The 16,742-nt window shown below is 43.0% G+C and overlaps 1 protein-coding gene across 1 annotated transcript in view; it reads left to right on the top strand.

The window, feature by feature from the left end:
- Positions 1 to 16,742, top strand: part of TNR (tenascin R) — a 425,799-nt gene that overhangs the window by 137,172 nt on the left and 271,885 nt on the right. The gene's annotated exons all lie outside the window — the stretch shown is intronic.

Here is a 16,742-nt window from a genome sequence, read left to right as displayed (position 1 = left end):
GGGGTTATTTCTTAACCTTCTCTGTTTTCCAGGATCATGGGTCTTAGGTAAAACTCAACATTCCCACATGTGAGAAGGTTTTCTTGCATTTATTCATTTATTCCTCACAGTCTGCAGAGACCAGGGAAGATTCGTTCTGAGATATATTTTCCCTGAGGTGGTCGGTTATATTATCTGTCTTGAATCAGGTTTCTGCTTATGCTCAAAATTGTTTAGGTTCCAGTCTTCATCCTATCTTTCTTTCTAATTAGCTGTGTTTAATTAGATATTTTTTATGTGCCCAAATTCCAACATGTATATAATCCCAATATCACGTTCCCATTATTAGCAGACTATTCGTGTCTTGGTATAATCCCTCAAAATGTCTCAGTTGAGTGGCTTTTTATAAGATCATCTAAATTTTTTTTTGCTTCATCTGTGTTCTTGTCCTCCTGATTATGATTTGGTTTCCTATGTAGTTTGACTACAAGAAGAGAATGCACTAATCAGGCAGCTTTTAGTGCTCTGGCTGTATGACAATTACTTATTATTGTAACTTGTCAGTTGGCCTTCTGACATCTACCTCTGTCTCACATGCATCTCAGCACAGGCGGGTCCCCAGGGTCTCATGGCCAATGACTGCTTGTCTCTACCCCTGCAAAGCCAAAACCAAGTCCAAGAGTGCAGGGGCATCTGCAAGGTGCCCCCTAAGGATGACACCTTGGATATCACCTCAGATGACCCCACTACTATGTCCAGCTACCATTTTATAAAACCCTCTAGTCTCTGCAACAAAGACTGCCAGAAAGATTGATCTCCCAAATCACTTTAACCTCAGCAGCCACTGAAGAATGAGAGAAAACATAGACCCCATCCTCAATACTTTTTTCTTCTTTTGGTTATTGCTGTTTATCTTCAGTCCTGTTCCCATGCTCTTACCCCAATAGGCAAGCGTTCTAAGGTGCTTGATATATGTATGCATACATTCTTGCAAATTATTGATTATTGATTTGTGTTTAATATTTATATAAGTCAAACTGGGTTACAGATGTCATTCAACTTCCTTCTTTCTCTATTTCACACTATGTTTGAAAGCTCCATCTGCGTCACTATTCGTGCATCCAGTATTTAGCTTCTTTCTGCTGCAAAGCGCTCCATGATGTGCACATGCCATGCCTGGCTTATCCATTCCCCAAGGACAGACACTCAGAGAACCACTACCACACTTCTCAATAAACAGTGCTGTGAGGAGTAGTCCCTTATGTGCCTCTTATGGGCCTGTGGAGGACAGTTTCTTGGGATATTTGCCCAGGAGCTGAATTTCTGGGTTCCTGCTTGCGTGCACTCAGGTTGACTAAAGACTGCACTCCAGCCTGCAGGCCTGGGGGTTTCTGTAGTCCATATCCCTGCCTGGCAGCATCCAGCTTTCTAATTTTTAACACTCCCACAGGTTAAATTTGATGTCTTACTGTTTTACTTTGCACATTTCTGATTACCAATAAATTTGAACATCTCTTCTTAAACTTAGAAGGCTTTGGGGTTTGATTTTCTCTTAATCTCCTATTCTTGTCCTTTGCCCATTTTTTTCTGTTAAGTGTTGCTGCTTTTTTGTTGTTTATTCACAGAAGTTCCTTGAACATCCTATATTTCAATCCCTTGTCAGTTTCAGACACTACAACTATTTTTTCCCAATATCATCTTTCAGTTTTATCTACACGGTCTGTAAATCCTTAATTTTCAATTAGTAAAATCCAACCTTTTGCCTTGTATCTTAGGCTTTCAAAGTTTTGTTTAATAAACTCTTGCCTATCCCAAGATCACAAAGTTATTTTCTTACATTTTCTTCTTTTAACCTTCTACTAACCATTACATTTACTTTTTTAATCTGTCCATAATTCTACTTTTGTGTGTGATGTTCATTTAAAGGAATCCAGTTTGGTTTTTTTCCAGAAAGATATCTTCAGCAAATGTAAAAGGCAGATAAGTTTGTGAAACCTTCTGGTTTTCTGAACATCTTGTAAGCTATATATCCCTTTCCAATTGAGTTGTAGTGCCACTTTACTGTATATTAAATTTCCATAGAAGGTGTATTACCAGAAAGTTTACTGATTGGATTCACTTGTTAGGGAGTAATAAGCCTTCAGAAGAATTCCTCAAAATAGGAAGGACAAAGGCTTCTAAAAGCATGTAGTACTTCCAGGGTGAGCCGTAATCTAGAGGAAAACTCGTACAGACACAAAAACTCCTTGCCTCTTCCTAGTGAGGCACAGTGGCTTTAAGTCGGAAAGCCTCTGCTGTCCCTTCTCTGATCACAGAACTGACCAAACTCAGAGGCAACCTGTACATCAGTTAAGCAGCGGCAGCATGATGGGAACTTTCAAAATTCCTTTAAGTATACTACCTCGTTAACGCTCAGGAAAGCCTCATGAAGTAGTTAGTACATCTCCATTTTACAGATGAGAAAGTTGAGATGCAAAGAGATTGAATAAGTATATACCAACCAGCCTGTCTGGCAGAGAAGGGACAGAGCTAGGTTTGAACCTAGGTGAGCTTAACTCCATCACTGCTGGCCCTTCCCTCTGGCATACTGCTCTTCACATTCACTTTGATCCTTTCAGACATAATGTTTACTGAGTCCTGACCACTGTAAGGTATTGTGCTTGGTGCAGAAAGGACTCATTAGATGAGGAGTCTGTCCTTGAGGAGCATATGTTCTTGCCTGGAAGATAAGATGTAGCTACAAGCCAGTACAATGTAGGTCAAAAGCAGAGCTGCCTTAGAGGAGGACTGAATTCTGTGGTTACTCAGAATTTGTGGAAATATTTCTAATTTTACCTTTCTCCATGAGGTACCCACTCCATTAGATCCCCATGGATGCTGTAGTCACAAATTTGGATGTTGACTATTGGGCTTCACAAATGCTTAGCAGGACTGTAGCACCAGGGATTCCATTTGGACTTCTAGGAATTAAAGGAGAGAACCTCCATCTGGCATGAAATGTCCTTCTTACTTGAGCCATTTGCAAGCTTGTCATCTGACCTGTAGTCTCAAGACCACTCAATCTCAACAATTGTCTACCATTGGCAAACGAAACACATGGGTCACAAATTCATAAACACTGGAGATACAGAAAGAAGAAACAGAAAGAAATGGGGTAGGTGGATGTTTTGTTAACAGAACAAACTCTATCAACTTTCTGGATTTAAAAGGTGTCACAGTTTGGAGTCCCCAGAGTCAGACCACACGACAAAGACCCATGTGAAAGTGGCTCAGGAGAGCCAAGGGAGGAAGTGAAGCAAGACAAGGAAGGGAAGGAGCCAAGCAAAGGCAACATTTCAGGCAAAATCCTAGTCTCAGCTTGATCCTGCAAGGGAGCCCTGGAGTGCACTGGGCATCTCAGAGCTTCTTCAGACTTGAACCCATGTTGCTGGGCTTTCACACTCCCCCCTCTATCAGGCATTGGTTCAAAGCCAGAGGGAGAAGTGATGGTGGAATGCAAACCCCAAGCTGCTCCAGTGGTCCAGGGCTATCCTCAGAGAAGAACAGGACACAAAGAGGCAAAGGCTCACAGAAGCTTGGGGAGTGGGGGGAGTGGAGGGTGGGCCTGGGCAGAGCATCAACAGAGCTGCTCTGGACAAGGGTCTGCAGCCCATCCATAAGTCATGTTCAGGAATTCTGCCAACCTGTAGCCATTCCTAGGGATCCTGGGAAACCCCTTCACTTTACAGATGAGAAAGTAGAGGCACAGAGAGGTTAAAGTACTTTCCAAAAATCATGTAAACTGATTTGTGACACATTTAGAGTGTCAGGCTCCTTAATTTAAGTCTAGCTCTTTCAACTATTTCTTGCCACCTCACTTCCCTGCAAGCTTAAAGGAATACTGTGCCAACTCAGTCAATCGTATTTTGCATTTTATTTACATTATTCTCTGTCTAGAGTCTGACTTCTTTGAGGCCCAGCATCTGTCCTTGCAAGTCCCAGCCAGCCCACTGAGCCCCGCTTGGTGGCCCAGTAGAAAACAGAATTATTCCCTTGACAGAGGGCCCCACAGTCATCGGGAAGACTTATCTAGGTAGTTAAGGAAACCTTGGTGCCTGAAGAAGGCACTCACAAGATGACAGGTCTGAATAGTCTGACAAATTTTTATTGCCCCAAAATCTCCAGTCCTGTAAGTCATGAAATAAATCTCAGTCTACATCAAATAAATTATTGTCTGTTTAAGAATGAAAGAGTGGATGAAGCAAAGAGTGCGCAAATGGCTTCTGCCTTTTTTTCCCCTCAGCTCAGTATCAGGATTTTTCAATCCAGAGCTTTGCCTAACCCTTCCCAACACTAAATCTCTCTTGCCACCTCTTCTGATAGATAGACAGACCAAACAGCAGAGAGTCACCAAGGGGTTAAGCCTGCTTTTGAAGAATTGTGAGGACAACCAGGCAGGGAGGAAAGAAACTCTGAAAGATGAGCAAGCTGTCATGTTTGCTGGCTTGGCAGATGAGATGACCAGCAATTCCTTAGAGCAGTAAAGATTTATCAGCATAAGGAAAAAAAAAATCAATTGGCCAAGCAATCTTTAAAAAGAAGGAAGGAGAAAAAATAATGCAAGTGACTAAGAGGATGGGAAAAGAAATTTTAAGAATGAAATAGGAATGTCTTTTCTGCTCTCCTGTGGTCCGACCTGTGCTTCCCTCATCCTGGCATTTAACAAACTGAGTTATAATTGTCAATTTGCTTTTCTATTTCTCTGGCCACAATGCTATGTTCATGAGGACAAGGTCCCTGTCTTTTTTTTCACCCTTGATGTATGCCAGGCTTAGTACAATGTCTACTACATGATAGGTGCTCATTATATATGTGTCAAATGACTAAGTAAGTGTATACATGCACTGGCAGTTTTAAAGTACCAATATTGACCCAGGCACAGTGCTAGACATTGATTTCCTTGAGTTGTACAAACCTCTCAACAGTGAGATAGGTATAACCATTTTGCAGATAAGAAAATGGAAATTTTCAGAAAGGTTAAATAAATTTCCTGAGGCCAGATAGTGAATAAATGGAAGAGCTAGAATTCAAACCAAGGTCTTTCTGACTCCAAAGTCTATGGTTTTTATTGGATTGACAATTTATCTATTGATAATTCTTTATGATGTGCAGCCTGGTTGCCTGATGTGAGAATGAGTCATCATCCTTCTCTGTGCTGCCCACCATTTTGTCATTCCACCCTTTGCCTACACTGTCTCCCTTTGGTACCCTGGAGAAAGGAAAAAGATGAGCTTCAAGCCAATTCATTAATTATACTTTGTCAGGTGCTTCTTTGGGTGTTCCATTTGTGTATGCTTCCTCCTCTCCTCTAGTATATAAACTCCAAGAGCCACATTTTGTGTTTCTCTCGCCATTGTTCCCCTAGGCACTTACAGGTATAATTTCTATCGCAGGCGGTCATGTTGCCCTGGTTGGCGCTGTGGCAGAGGGTGACAGAATGAGGGCGCTAGAGACCCAGGGGGCTGTCGCACATAAATGGGAGGTGCACAGGAGGTGCCTTTGAAAGCCCTACCAATAACAGAATCAATCCATCAGTTGTACACAAAACAGACTGGTTCTTGACGGGCAAATGGGATTTAAACAAAAGGAGAGGAGGAGAGAGGATGGCATAAAGATAGGTTCTCAAAAAACTGGAGCGCCATGGAGTCAGCCAGTCTGTCTCTGCTTCCCTTTCCTTCTCTCTGGGCAGCAAGATAGCATCGGGCAAGGAAGTGAGTTTTTCTTTATGCTGCCCAGCCTTCCCACTGTGACCTTGGGTGACCTTCCTTGGCCTGAGTCTTCCCAACTGTAAAAGAAAGGCTGAAGCCAGGCCTACATTTCCAACCCGGAGTTCCTTGGAACTTCATGCCTTTTGAGGTCTTTGATGTAACTTACTTAACGGGGCTGGTCAGTTGTCGGGGAGAGAAGAGAGCTACTGTGAGAGTCAAGAAGTGCTGAATGAAGCCTATTATTAGAACTGCACCTGAACACTGGCATGCTGAGGGGCCATCCATCTCTGCTGGGCTGAAGAGATGGAGTGTGATTAATGTAGCTGGCTAGCAATGTGGGCCCGCCTTGGCCCATCTCCTCCTCTGGATGCTGCTTGAAGAATTCATTAAAAGAGGGGAGCGGGGAAGGGGAAAAGCTGCCACTGTCCTCATTTCCCCACCCCCTCACTCCTTCAGTTTGACTTTTTCAATTAAGAAAGTAAAAGTTGATCAGGGTCTGGTGGGTCTTCATGATGGGAGCACTGGTGTGCTCCCACAGCAAGGGTTAGAAGCTTTTCAACCTAGTCCCTTGAAAATAAAAGGGACTCCCTTCTCTATGTTGACCAAGCTGGAATCATTTCTCAGGCTGTCTCCTGAAGGAGGCTGCAGTCTAGCCACATGGACAGGGGATAGATAACTTTAGGGTAACATGGTGAGTGCAGCACACAAGAGGCAGTGAGAGGCCAGAGGAAGGGCTGACCTGCCTCCTCCAGGCCTCCCGGAAGGCATAAAGGAGCACTGGGTTGGTCAGAGGGCTCCCCACACCTCCCCACTCACAGATGCTAAGCCTAGAGTGATCCACACAGACTGCCAAGCAGCCAGTACCCCTGCTTTAACCCCAAAGACGTGGGGTAAGTGAGCAATGGCTATTACTTAACCACTGGCATCACTCTTCGTCACCCCGTGATTGTCAGTGTGAATTCATCAAAGCATCATTTTTAGCATCCTATGAAAACCTAACACTTCTTGCTTCTGCTAGTGTCCATTCAATAATTGCTATAGTGACTGCTGAGGAGTGGGAGGAATGATCAGTCCCCTCCCAACTTGAAAACATTTCTCTATTAGTGATTCAGGCCATCTTTTCAAGTTTTTGTCCATTCTTACTGACCCCTTACTCTTTCCTTTGGGAGAAGGAGTGCCTGGGCTTGAAGCAAACTCACTTTATTGATTTCTCAGGTTGGATAACTTGACACCAAACACTGAGGCAGGAGCCCAGTTATCTCAATGCTTTATGTATGGGAAGCAGGAAAGACTAGAAGAAAAGGTCTCTGTTGCTGGAGCAAGAAGAGTTATACTTTAGTGCAAGGTCTACAGCACATAGCTGGTGGATCTTGGGTAAATCACTTTGTTACCTACCACACTAAAACAGACAACACACGTTTACTGACACCAGCTTCTATTACTCGGTTATTTCTTGTCCCCTCAGAACTAGCACACATAATTTTCACCATTTCCTTATTTTATTATGTATGTATTTATTTTTCCCCCTTTATTCTAGGAGAGATTTGGGAAAACTTACAAAGGAGAAGACGACAAAGAAAAAAATAAGTTGAATAAAAATATATGACAGGGAAAATTAGTACCCTCAAATACGTGCCATAAGTTTCTCCCTGTTTATTGGAAATGAGCTGTTTGTTGGTCTTAGAGCTTTCTAGGAAGCTAATGAAGCAAATGAAGTCACATAATCTGAAAGAAGAAAGCATCCTAATTGTTCTAGGGATAAAATGAGCACTTCTTCCTGCTTCTAATAACTGATAGAGATTTCTTTCTTGGATACTAATAAAAGGACATTGGGGGATGTGGGAATCTGCATCGTCAACAACTTCACAAGAGTGAAAATGCCAATCATTTCTTAAGGCCATTTTTTGTATTATTCCTCAATGCAAGAGAAGGACACAGTGTCAGTAAATTCAAGACACCCTAATTTTACTGAGGGATCAGAACAATGTGCTACAAGTATGCATCTGTTTGTTTTAGTCTTGACCTGTTGATAAACTTGATGTTAGTTAGACCAGTTGTTCTCAGAGTGTAGTAGCCCTGAACTTGCAACATCACTGTCACCTGGGAACTTATTAGATATACACATTTTTTAGCTCAACTTAGGCCTATAGAATCAGAAACTCTGGGTATGGAGCCAGGGAACCTGTATTTTAACAAGCTCTGATGCAATTTGAGGACCTGTGTGATATAGAGAGGAATGAGTAGTTCGCATGTCGTTTTTGAATGCTTTTTTTTTTTTTTTTTTTGCCTTTGATCCTTTGATTAGAGTCAGGCAGCAGGTAGTTAGAAGACATATTGTCTTGGCAGGAGCCTAGAGAATAAATATTTATATTATCAATTTAAAGCAGATTCATATACTTTCAAAACCCACTCAGAGGAATGCCTGGTTGAAATCCTTCCTCTTCTGCATGCTAAGTCTCCCCAGATGATTTTTGATCTCTCTGCTCTATACAGTGGGGTGTCAGGGTAGGCCAACAGTGGGGCCAAGTGTGTCCTCTGAAGATACCTTCCTTACTGTGTGCATTTCTTCATGGCTTTTCTTTAAATTGTTCATGTGTGTTTTGCAAGTGTGTTTATTCTTCCTCACAAGATGGAGTCCTTCCAAGTTATAAAATTGTATGATTATTCTATTAGGTAAGAATAGAGATATAAAAGCCCTAAACCTGAAATTAGAGATAGTGTAACACAACCTTCTCATTTTACAGATCGTGAGTGGAGAGGGGAGCAATTTCTCTCTAGGTATTGCTTAGCTCAGGCCCTGGCACAACAGGTTCTCAATGACTCTCAGTTGAATCTGTTTCTTGACTGTATATAGCATTTTCATAATTCTCACATGGCTTTTTAGCATTTTATCTCCATAAATATTCGCGAGTATAATTATCCCTATTTTCAAATCAAGGAACTCGAACTTGAGTGGCTAAGTGTTTATCAAAATTGTACAGATTTTAATATTAGAAATCCAGAACTGGAACCCAGGCCTCTTAAGTTTAGGCCCATTCACCTTTCTCTTCTGCCATGATGACTATAAGTCTGTGTGTCACACACTAGGTCCCCCGAAGACATCCAAATATATATCAAATTGAATGACTAAGTTTTGTGTAATAGTGGCCATGGCCAACCTCAAAGGCAAGGGTTTCGGCTTTTTCAGTGCCTGAGGGCCGCATCTCTGAGTAAGAACTGGCCAAGTGACCTTACCCAAACTCTACCCTCTGCAGAGCAATTGTAGGATATGGCGGTTTTCACCAGACTTCTCTGAGAGGTATAGCTACTGGACTATCAAAGTCAGCTAAACACAAACTGAAGATAAAGGCATTTCTGTACCTTCATGTTTCTAGACGTGTAGACATATTTTGACACACATATAAGTCTGTATAAATATGTTGAAACCACAATATCATTTCTGTTATAAGCAAAGCGATTTGATCTCCTCAGCAAAATTTATCTAAACAAATGCTGCGTAAGGTAGAGGAAAGAGAATGACAAATTGTCACTGAAGACCACAGACAAACTCAGGAGTTCCTCTGTAGTGTAAGTCTTAAATTCAGGATCTGCATCTGACTAAATGTCATGTTTTGTTTTCTGTTTTTTGCTTTTTGGGTTTCTCATTGTTTTCATTTTGCTATGACCTTCCCGAAGATCACAAGGCTACTGAAAGCCCATAAGGTAAGTTGCTGAAATTTTTTAAGTGCACTCTCTCCAGGCAGACATAGATAGCACTATGCCAGGGAGCATAGCTTCAGGAGTAAAGCAGGGACTGGGTTTCTGCTCCTACTCACTCCTCAGCTGGGCACCTTGGTGCAGGATATACAACCAACTCAACTGTACATGGTGGCCTTATCTTTATGAGCAAACCCTGTGGGTATTATAGCTGTGGAGTCATTCAATTCAATACAGTCAGTGTCTGGTGGTGCATCTCATGTATAGACATAAACAGAAGCCTTGCTTCCCGCTAAGCCAAATCACCTTTGAATCAAATAGATATTGGTAGTCAAGAGTAACATGCAAAAGTATGTTTGCAGAACTGTTCCACATACTGCAATGGAAGACCACTTCTTCCAACCCTCTTGTTTTATAGGACATCTCACTACATAAATCCGGACGGATACTAATAACACTAACGATAATACTAGTAATAGCTAAATAGCAAAAATATGTAATTCTTACTATATGCCAGGCATCATTCTAAATACACACCTCATAACACCTCTTTAAGATATTATTACTATCATTTCCATTGTACAAACGCAGAACTTCTCTGAAACACAAGGGAGTTAAGTAACCTGCTCAAGGTCACAGCTAATACAAGTGGTAAAGCTGGGATCCCAATCCCCGAGTCCAGTTCCAGAGTCTGTGCTAATAAACCAGTGTGACATTTTCCTAAAATTCTGGAAACATGCAGACTGCCAAGATAGGTAGGCGTGCAGTCGAACGGAATTCCTGCAAGGGATTTTACTCCGTCATATGGCTCGCCCCTTTCCTCCCTCCTGTAGAACCAGCCCCAGTCCCCAAGCCTGGCCTCAGCATCTCCACGCTGAGGGGTTGCCGCCATCCCAAATTGCAGCAAGAGTTGAATCCAAGTCCCGCCTCCTTGCTATCTGGGAAGTGTGTTTTCTGGTTTCAAGTGGGACACAAAACAGTTGTGAGACTGCATACTGGTGGCAGGGAATCCGCCAATGGGTCTCACGAAGAGCCTGGGCTGATTGCAGACCCCGCCCCACCTGGCCACTCATTCCTCCTCTCCGCACGGCAAGGAGCCGCTGGCTTCTGGAGTTGGCCAGCTCCGCCTAAGCCTGCTGGAGCGATGCTGCTCCGGGCTGCCCCCGGGTGGGCCGGCCCCATTACCGCTGATGCGGGACACTAGCCCGGCGGAGACCCCATTAACCGCGCCGCCCCGCCGCTCGGTGACATCTGCGAATTACTCCGTCACTCGGCGGGATCGCAAGACCCCAAGTCTTCTCATTTCCTGGTAATGCTCTAATGGTCTGCTCCCGTCGCCATGACAACACCAACACAGCTACGCCGGGCCCCTCTGACTGCCTGAGGTGTGAGCAGAAGGCGCGCGAGTGCCTCGCAGGGCCCCTATGCGGTCTGCCGCGTTAGCGTTGCTGCGATGTCTCCGCCGCTGCTCTTCTCCGTGGGCAGGCCCGGGCGCCCGAAAGGGAGGAGCAGTGACCCGGGGTGGCCAAGGCCAAGCTGACACTTCCCATCTGGCAGATGGGGACAGCTTACCCTCCCTCCTGCTCTCCCTCCTCCCTCCTCTCTTCTCCCTCAGCTCTGCAAATTGGTGACCCCCTAACCCGGGGCCCACAGAGGCTGGAATGGAGTCTGGAGACCGCTGCTCCACCCTGCCTCTCCGTCACTGAACGTGTGACCTTGGGGAAACCCTTTAGCCCCTGGAGAGCCAGAGCCACCTAAGAGTGCATTCAATTTAAGGATGCATCTCCTCTCTGCTCAAAAAAGAGGGAGGAGTTCCTGCACGGGTTGGATGTCTGCCCTCTTGGAGCTTACGAATTCATTAGAGCATTCCAGAAAATGTGAAGACTTGGGGGTCTTGAGATTCCAGAGTGGCAGAATGATCTACATGCCACTGAGCAGCTGGGTGCCTCACCTAACGGAGTCTTACCTAGACCTTGGCTCTTTGAGTGCCTTCCCACAACACTTGACTAAAGTCTCTGGATCAGTGTCAGATGTGACCCATATTCTGTCCTTCTAGAAACTAACTGCAAAGTGCATACTTCTCCTAAATGTACCTGTATTCATTTGGTTATCCAGTTTTAGACACTCATAATATTTTGGAATTTGGATTCTCACAGTCAACATGCCATTTCACACATGCCTTCTGTTTACACAGCACCTGTACATTCCATAAGCATGTATTCCATGCCAACGTCCAAGGCTTTGGAAACAAAAACATGCTTGCTGAAAACCATAACTGTATTAATATTCCTTTTGTTTGTGTCCCATGGAAAATAGCACCTCTAATCTTGGTGAGTTGATTTGTTTTTATGTTTTCAATGATACAACTAATGAAGTGATCTTGATCAAGTCATTTAACCTATATGGCCTTTAGTTTTGGTAAATGCTTTAAAAATAATCATTAAACTGAACTGAAATAGAGAATTGGACTAAATGAGGTCTACGGTTGAATCACAGGTGGGAAAACACCTTGTATTTGCATGGTGATCTTTACTTCCTGAGGGATGTTCATACATTAGTTTCTGGAGACTGTTACTGTTGTTCTTGAGTACACATTCTGTTTGCCTAATGCAAGGATGGTCCCTTGCCTTACTGCCTTATATTGTTCTCGGCATTCTCAGGAACGTGCCCTGTGTGTAGTGGCCTGAAAGAATTATTTGTTGATGATAAAGGAGAGGTCCAGGAAACATAATCTAAGATTATTTGATTTCTTGCAAACTTCTTGAGAAGCTGGATTTAAAGACCCTAGCTGGCGTAGAGGTCTGTTGAATTTTCACTAACTCTTCTCTGTTCTCTAGTCATGACAGAGAACAATGGAAATGAGCCTAGAGGAATAATGTTACTGCAGAAAAGTCAGTAGTTTCCATTTGTATTAAAATTCATTCTTCCCTAACTGCCATCTGTTTTCCTTTTGGGCCTGGCCAAATGCTTGGAGGTGGATGGATCAATGCTAATTTACATGACTGGTCCAGCTAACTATGGCCCCCATGCCCTGACATTTCCAATACATCCCTCAGCAAGGTTTTTACCTGAATATTCCAAACCAATAGGTTTTTTCCTCCATCTAAAACCATCACCAGGTATAGACAAGCCCCAGTGTCTGAAAAGTAAAGAAAAGCCTCTGAAAATTCAGCTCTTGGGTACAATTTGAACTTCTAGCACAACCTAGTGCAGCTGGAAATCTTGAGACTAAGCTAGCATTCATGCATTCAGCAATAGTCCCTGAATGGTCCCTCTATGCACAGTATCCAAAAGCAGTTTCCAGATGGGAGGACCCAGGCATTGTTTCCTATTACATGAGCCTCTGGAAGCTGTGCCAGGACACGTGGGGGAACAAAGTCACTTCTCACATTCCCTAGGAGACACTGTTCCTCACATGAGGTTCTGTCAAGCATCCTGCAGACCAGTAATCTATTTCCAGCCCTGTGGGGACTTGGTCTGGGATTATGGGCAGCTCATCTCACCACTGTGCTGGCCCCTGAGAGAGTCTTGTACCTCAGGGACAATCTCTCTTGTTATTACCTGCCTTGCAGGGATGTCAAGAGGATTTAATGAGATGTTTGTAAAGCATTTTGAGCTCCTCAGAAGAATGAATAGTGCTATATAAATGCAAAACATCATTATTATAATGATTACAGAAGCATTAACTGTAGTTAAAAGCAAGTGGGGAGGAGCCCTGATCCCATTACAATCTTCTAATTCTGAGAGCTGATAACCCTGAAATATGCACCCCCCTTTCCAACTGAAATTCTCCACCTTTATAATCAGCTCAGAGGTGAAATGTTTTGGAAAATTTTAGAAATTTTTCTTTAGTCTCTTTTGAGAAGGAAGAACATTAAATAAGCACACTTTGTCTGCTTACAAAAGAGCTGTTTTGACCAAAATCATTCAAAAAGGCTGAGCTTTATGACTTCAAATTTAGCTGGTCTTTAGTCCCCACTGAGATAAATGGAGCAGTGTTAAATCTGAGAGGAGAAAATTGGTTTGGCAAGGTTCTAATGTTTGAAGCCGCCATTCAAGGATTGCTGAATGGAGGCTGATTTTTCCATATAATGAAATTGTTTCTTTCTAGAGAAATTATTCCAAATATTTTTTTTCCCACACTGGAAAATGAGGTTTGTTATGTTGACAGTAATCCATCCTTCCAATTTAGAAAGATCATTGATTTTCAGGAGAACTCTCAAAGTTCTTTTTCTTTTATAGAATCAGTCTTTGAGTAGCAGAAGAGCCCACGGTACAGCAGCTCTCTCAAACTGAAATGATTCTGGGAGCCAGGTAGGCCACATACAAGAGGGAAGTAGGCCAGGCATCATGACAGCTGAGCATGGTCGCCATGCTAGGAACTGGTAGAAAGTGGTGAAGGATGGATGAGGGGAACTGGAGGACCTTTTAGAAGGACCCTCCACTCCTTAGCTCCTGCTCCCTCTTACCATACAGAAACACGTGTTTCTTCATCTTTTGAGGGAAGTCAAAAATCAATAATTCTATATATCATCTCCCAATGTTAAGCGTTATTCACAAATTCTTTTTCTTTTTCTTTTAAATAAACATTATGTAGCCAAACCAAAGATCTAAGCCATGGGATGTTGTTTTCAACCTTGGCTCTAAACTAATGTGAATTTTCCAATGAAACTAGGATGGGCTTTTAAAAGTGGATTTTCTAAGACCAGTAGAGTCTCTACTAAAAAAAAAAAAAAATACAAAAAGCTAGCCGGGCGAGGTGGCTGGCATCTGTAGTCCCAGCTACTTGGGAGGCTGAGGCAGGAGAATGGCATAAACCTGGGAGGCGGAGCTTGCAGTGAGCTGAGATCTGGCCACTGCACTCCAGCCCCGGCAACAGAGCGAGACTCCGTCTCAAAAAAAAAAAAAAAAAAAAAGAATAACAGAAGAACCATAGGATTCTGATAGCCCCTCCTTCTCCATTATCATATTCCCCTGCCTCCACCACAAGTTGTTTAATTTCTCTGTGCCTCAGCCTCCTCATTTGTACCATTAGCATAATAAGACCACCTACCTCATAAGGATGTTATGAGTAATAAATGAGAGAATAAGTGCAAAATGCTAGCAGACTAGCAATCATGAGCATTCAGTAAACCCTATTTGTTATTATTGCTGGTTTCATTTTTTAACTAGCTAACGATGAACTAGGAATCAAGTCTAATGCCCTTTCTCTTTCATGACACTGTCTCCATTGCCTAATTCTCTTTGATCCAATTCAGTCTGGTAATTTTGTGGGTCTACTATAGACTTAAAACAGAAAAGATGGGACAGACCATTGAAAGCCAGTACTTCTGAGGGTTGCAGGATGAGAAATAGTTGCAAAGCCAACTGAGTCAGTGCAAAAGTATACTGATTTTACCCTCACAGCTTTGAAGAATCCAAGAGGTTCAACTTCATCCATCTGTTTCCAAAAGGCAATCTTTGATGACAAACTCTAGCAGAAAGGGAGGCACAGGAGTAAGCTCTGAAATAGGGTTTAACCTGGGTTTCAGTTTTGGTATATACTTGGGAATGTGAAAGGCTCCTTTAGTAGTTGCTTTTACATCTTATTTGGAAGAGGAAGGAGTTGGTCTGGACAACCTCTTAGTCCCTTTCAGCTTTAATTTTCTGAGTCTGTGTCTTTGTATCTTCTTCCACATAAAGCATTCCCTACCAATAGCTGGCAATCACCAAATGTCAGTTATCAATGCTTCAATTATTCCTATCCTAAAATAATAATTAATTTTTTTTTTTTTTTTGAGATGGAGTCTCTCTCTGTCACCCAGGCTGGAGTGCAGTGGTGTAATCTCGGCTCACTGCAACCTCCACCTCCCAGGTTCAGGCAATTCTCCTGCCTCAGCCTCCTAAGTAGCTGGGACTACAGGCACCCACCACCACACCCGGCTAATTTTTTTTTTGTATTTTTGTATTTTGTATTTAGGTATATTAGGGTTTCACCATGTTGGCCAGGCTGGTCTCGAACTCCTGACCTTAGGTGATCCACCCGCCTCGGCCTCACAAAGTGCTGGGATTACAGGCATGAGCCACTGCACCCAGCCAATAATTTTTTTTTTTTTTTTAGAAACAAGGTCTCACTCTGTTGCCCAGGCTGGCGTGCAGTGGTGCAATCTTGGCTCACTATAACCTGCTGCCTTCTGGGCTCCAGTGATCCTCCCACCTCAGCCTCCTGAGTAACTGGGACTACAGGTGTGCACCACCACACATGGATAATTTTTGTATCTTTTGTAGAGATGGGGTTTTGCTGTGTTTCCCAGGCTGGTCTCAAACTCCTGGGCTCAAGAGATTGGCCCGCTTCAGTCTCCCAAAATGTTGGGATTACAGGCATGAACCATTGTGCCTGGGCCCCTAAAATAATTTTTTATCTCACTTGGAAGATTAATATTATATACCTAAAACAGATAACAATTCAAGATAATATATGATTAAATGCATAAGCAAAAGATGCAAATAAATGCTTTAGGAGGTAGAAAGGGAAGAACAAATTAGACCCATAGTGATAAGGGAAAGATTGAATAATAGGTGTATTTCTGAGGGACAGGAATGAAAGGGGTGGACGAAGTGCATTCTGGAGGACTAACAGCAGGGCCAAAAGCAAAGAGATGGGAAGTGTGGGTAGAAGCCCTTTGCCTTTCTCTATAGTGACTGATACACAGATTCAGAGGACTGAAAAAAAAAAAAAAGTTCAGAGGCATAATTCCTACAGGCCCCAGAATAACATTCCAGATTCTTATCAGGAAGACCTTGGAAAATGATAGTACCTAATTGGTACACCCATCTTCTCTGTTTCTTTAGAAAGTGTTCCATGGGGCTTAAGGAACTCTGGGAAGATAACAAAATGCCCACCAGAGAATGGGAGTCTCCTAAGAGATGCTAATGTAACAGGGAGGGGAGATGTGTGAAAAGAGAGAGATTCCTCTCATGTTGAGCCTCCTAAGATCTACTGTGTGGCTTTTTATGGGTGAATAATGACCACAGAAATAAAGTCTAATAAAAGAATTTCAGCACTGTTGCCAGCCAGAGTTCTGCAGTCATCAATGTGAAATATTCTGCCTGTGCCCCATCTGTTTGGGAGGACGCTTGGCGCTGTGGAGGGAAACTTGAGAACATTTCTGTATCATGGAGAAAACAACTATCTTGGGCCTTACTTGCCAGGCAGATGACACCCACAGCATCTTCTCTGCGCAGACAATAGAACAGCGGACAGAGTCTGGTGAAGACTCTGGGACTGCTAGGGACAGGGTTTCTGAAGGACAGGCTCTTTTGGAACATAATTTTATTGAT

This window comes from Trachypithecus francoisi, unplaced genomic scaffold, assembly GCF_009764315.1.
Source record: "Trachypithecus francoisi isolate TF-2019V2 unplaced genomic scaffold, Tfra_2.0 Lachesis_group5, whole genome shotgun sequence".
Taxonomy (NCBI): domain Eukaryota; kingdom Metazoa; phylum Chordata; class Mammalia; order Primates; family Cercopithecidae; genus Trachypithecus; species Trachypithecus francoisi.
This window is presented reverse-complemented; position numbering and strand designations above follow the sequence as displayed.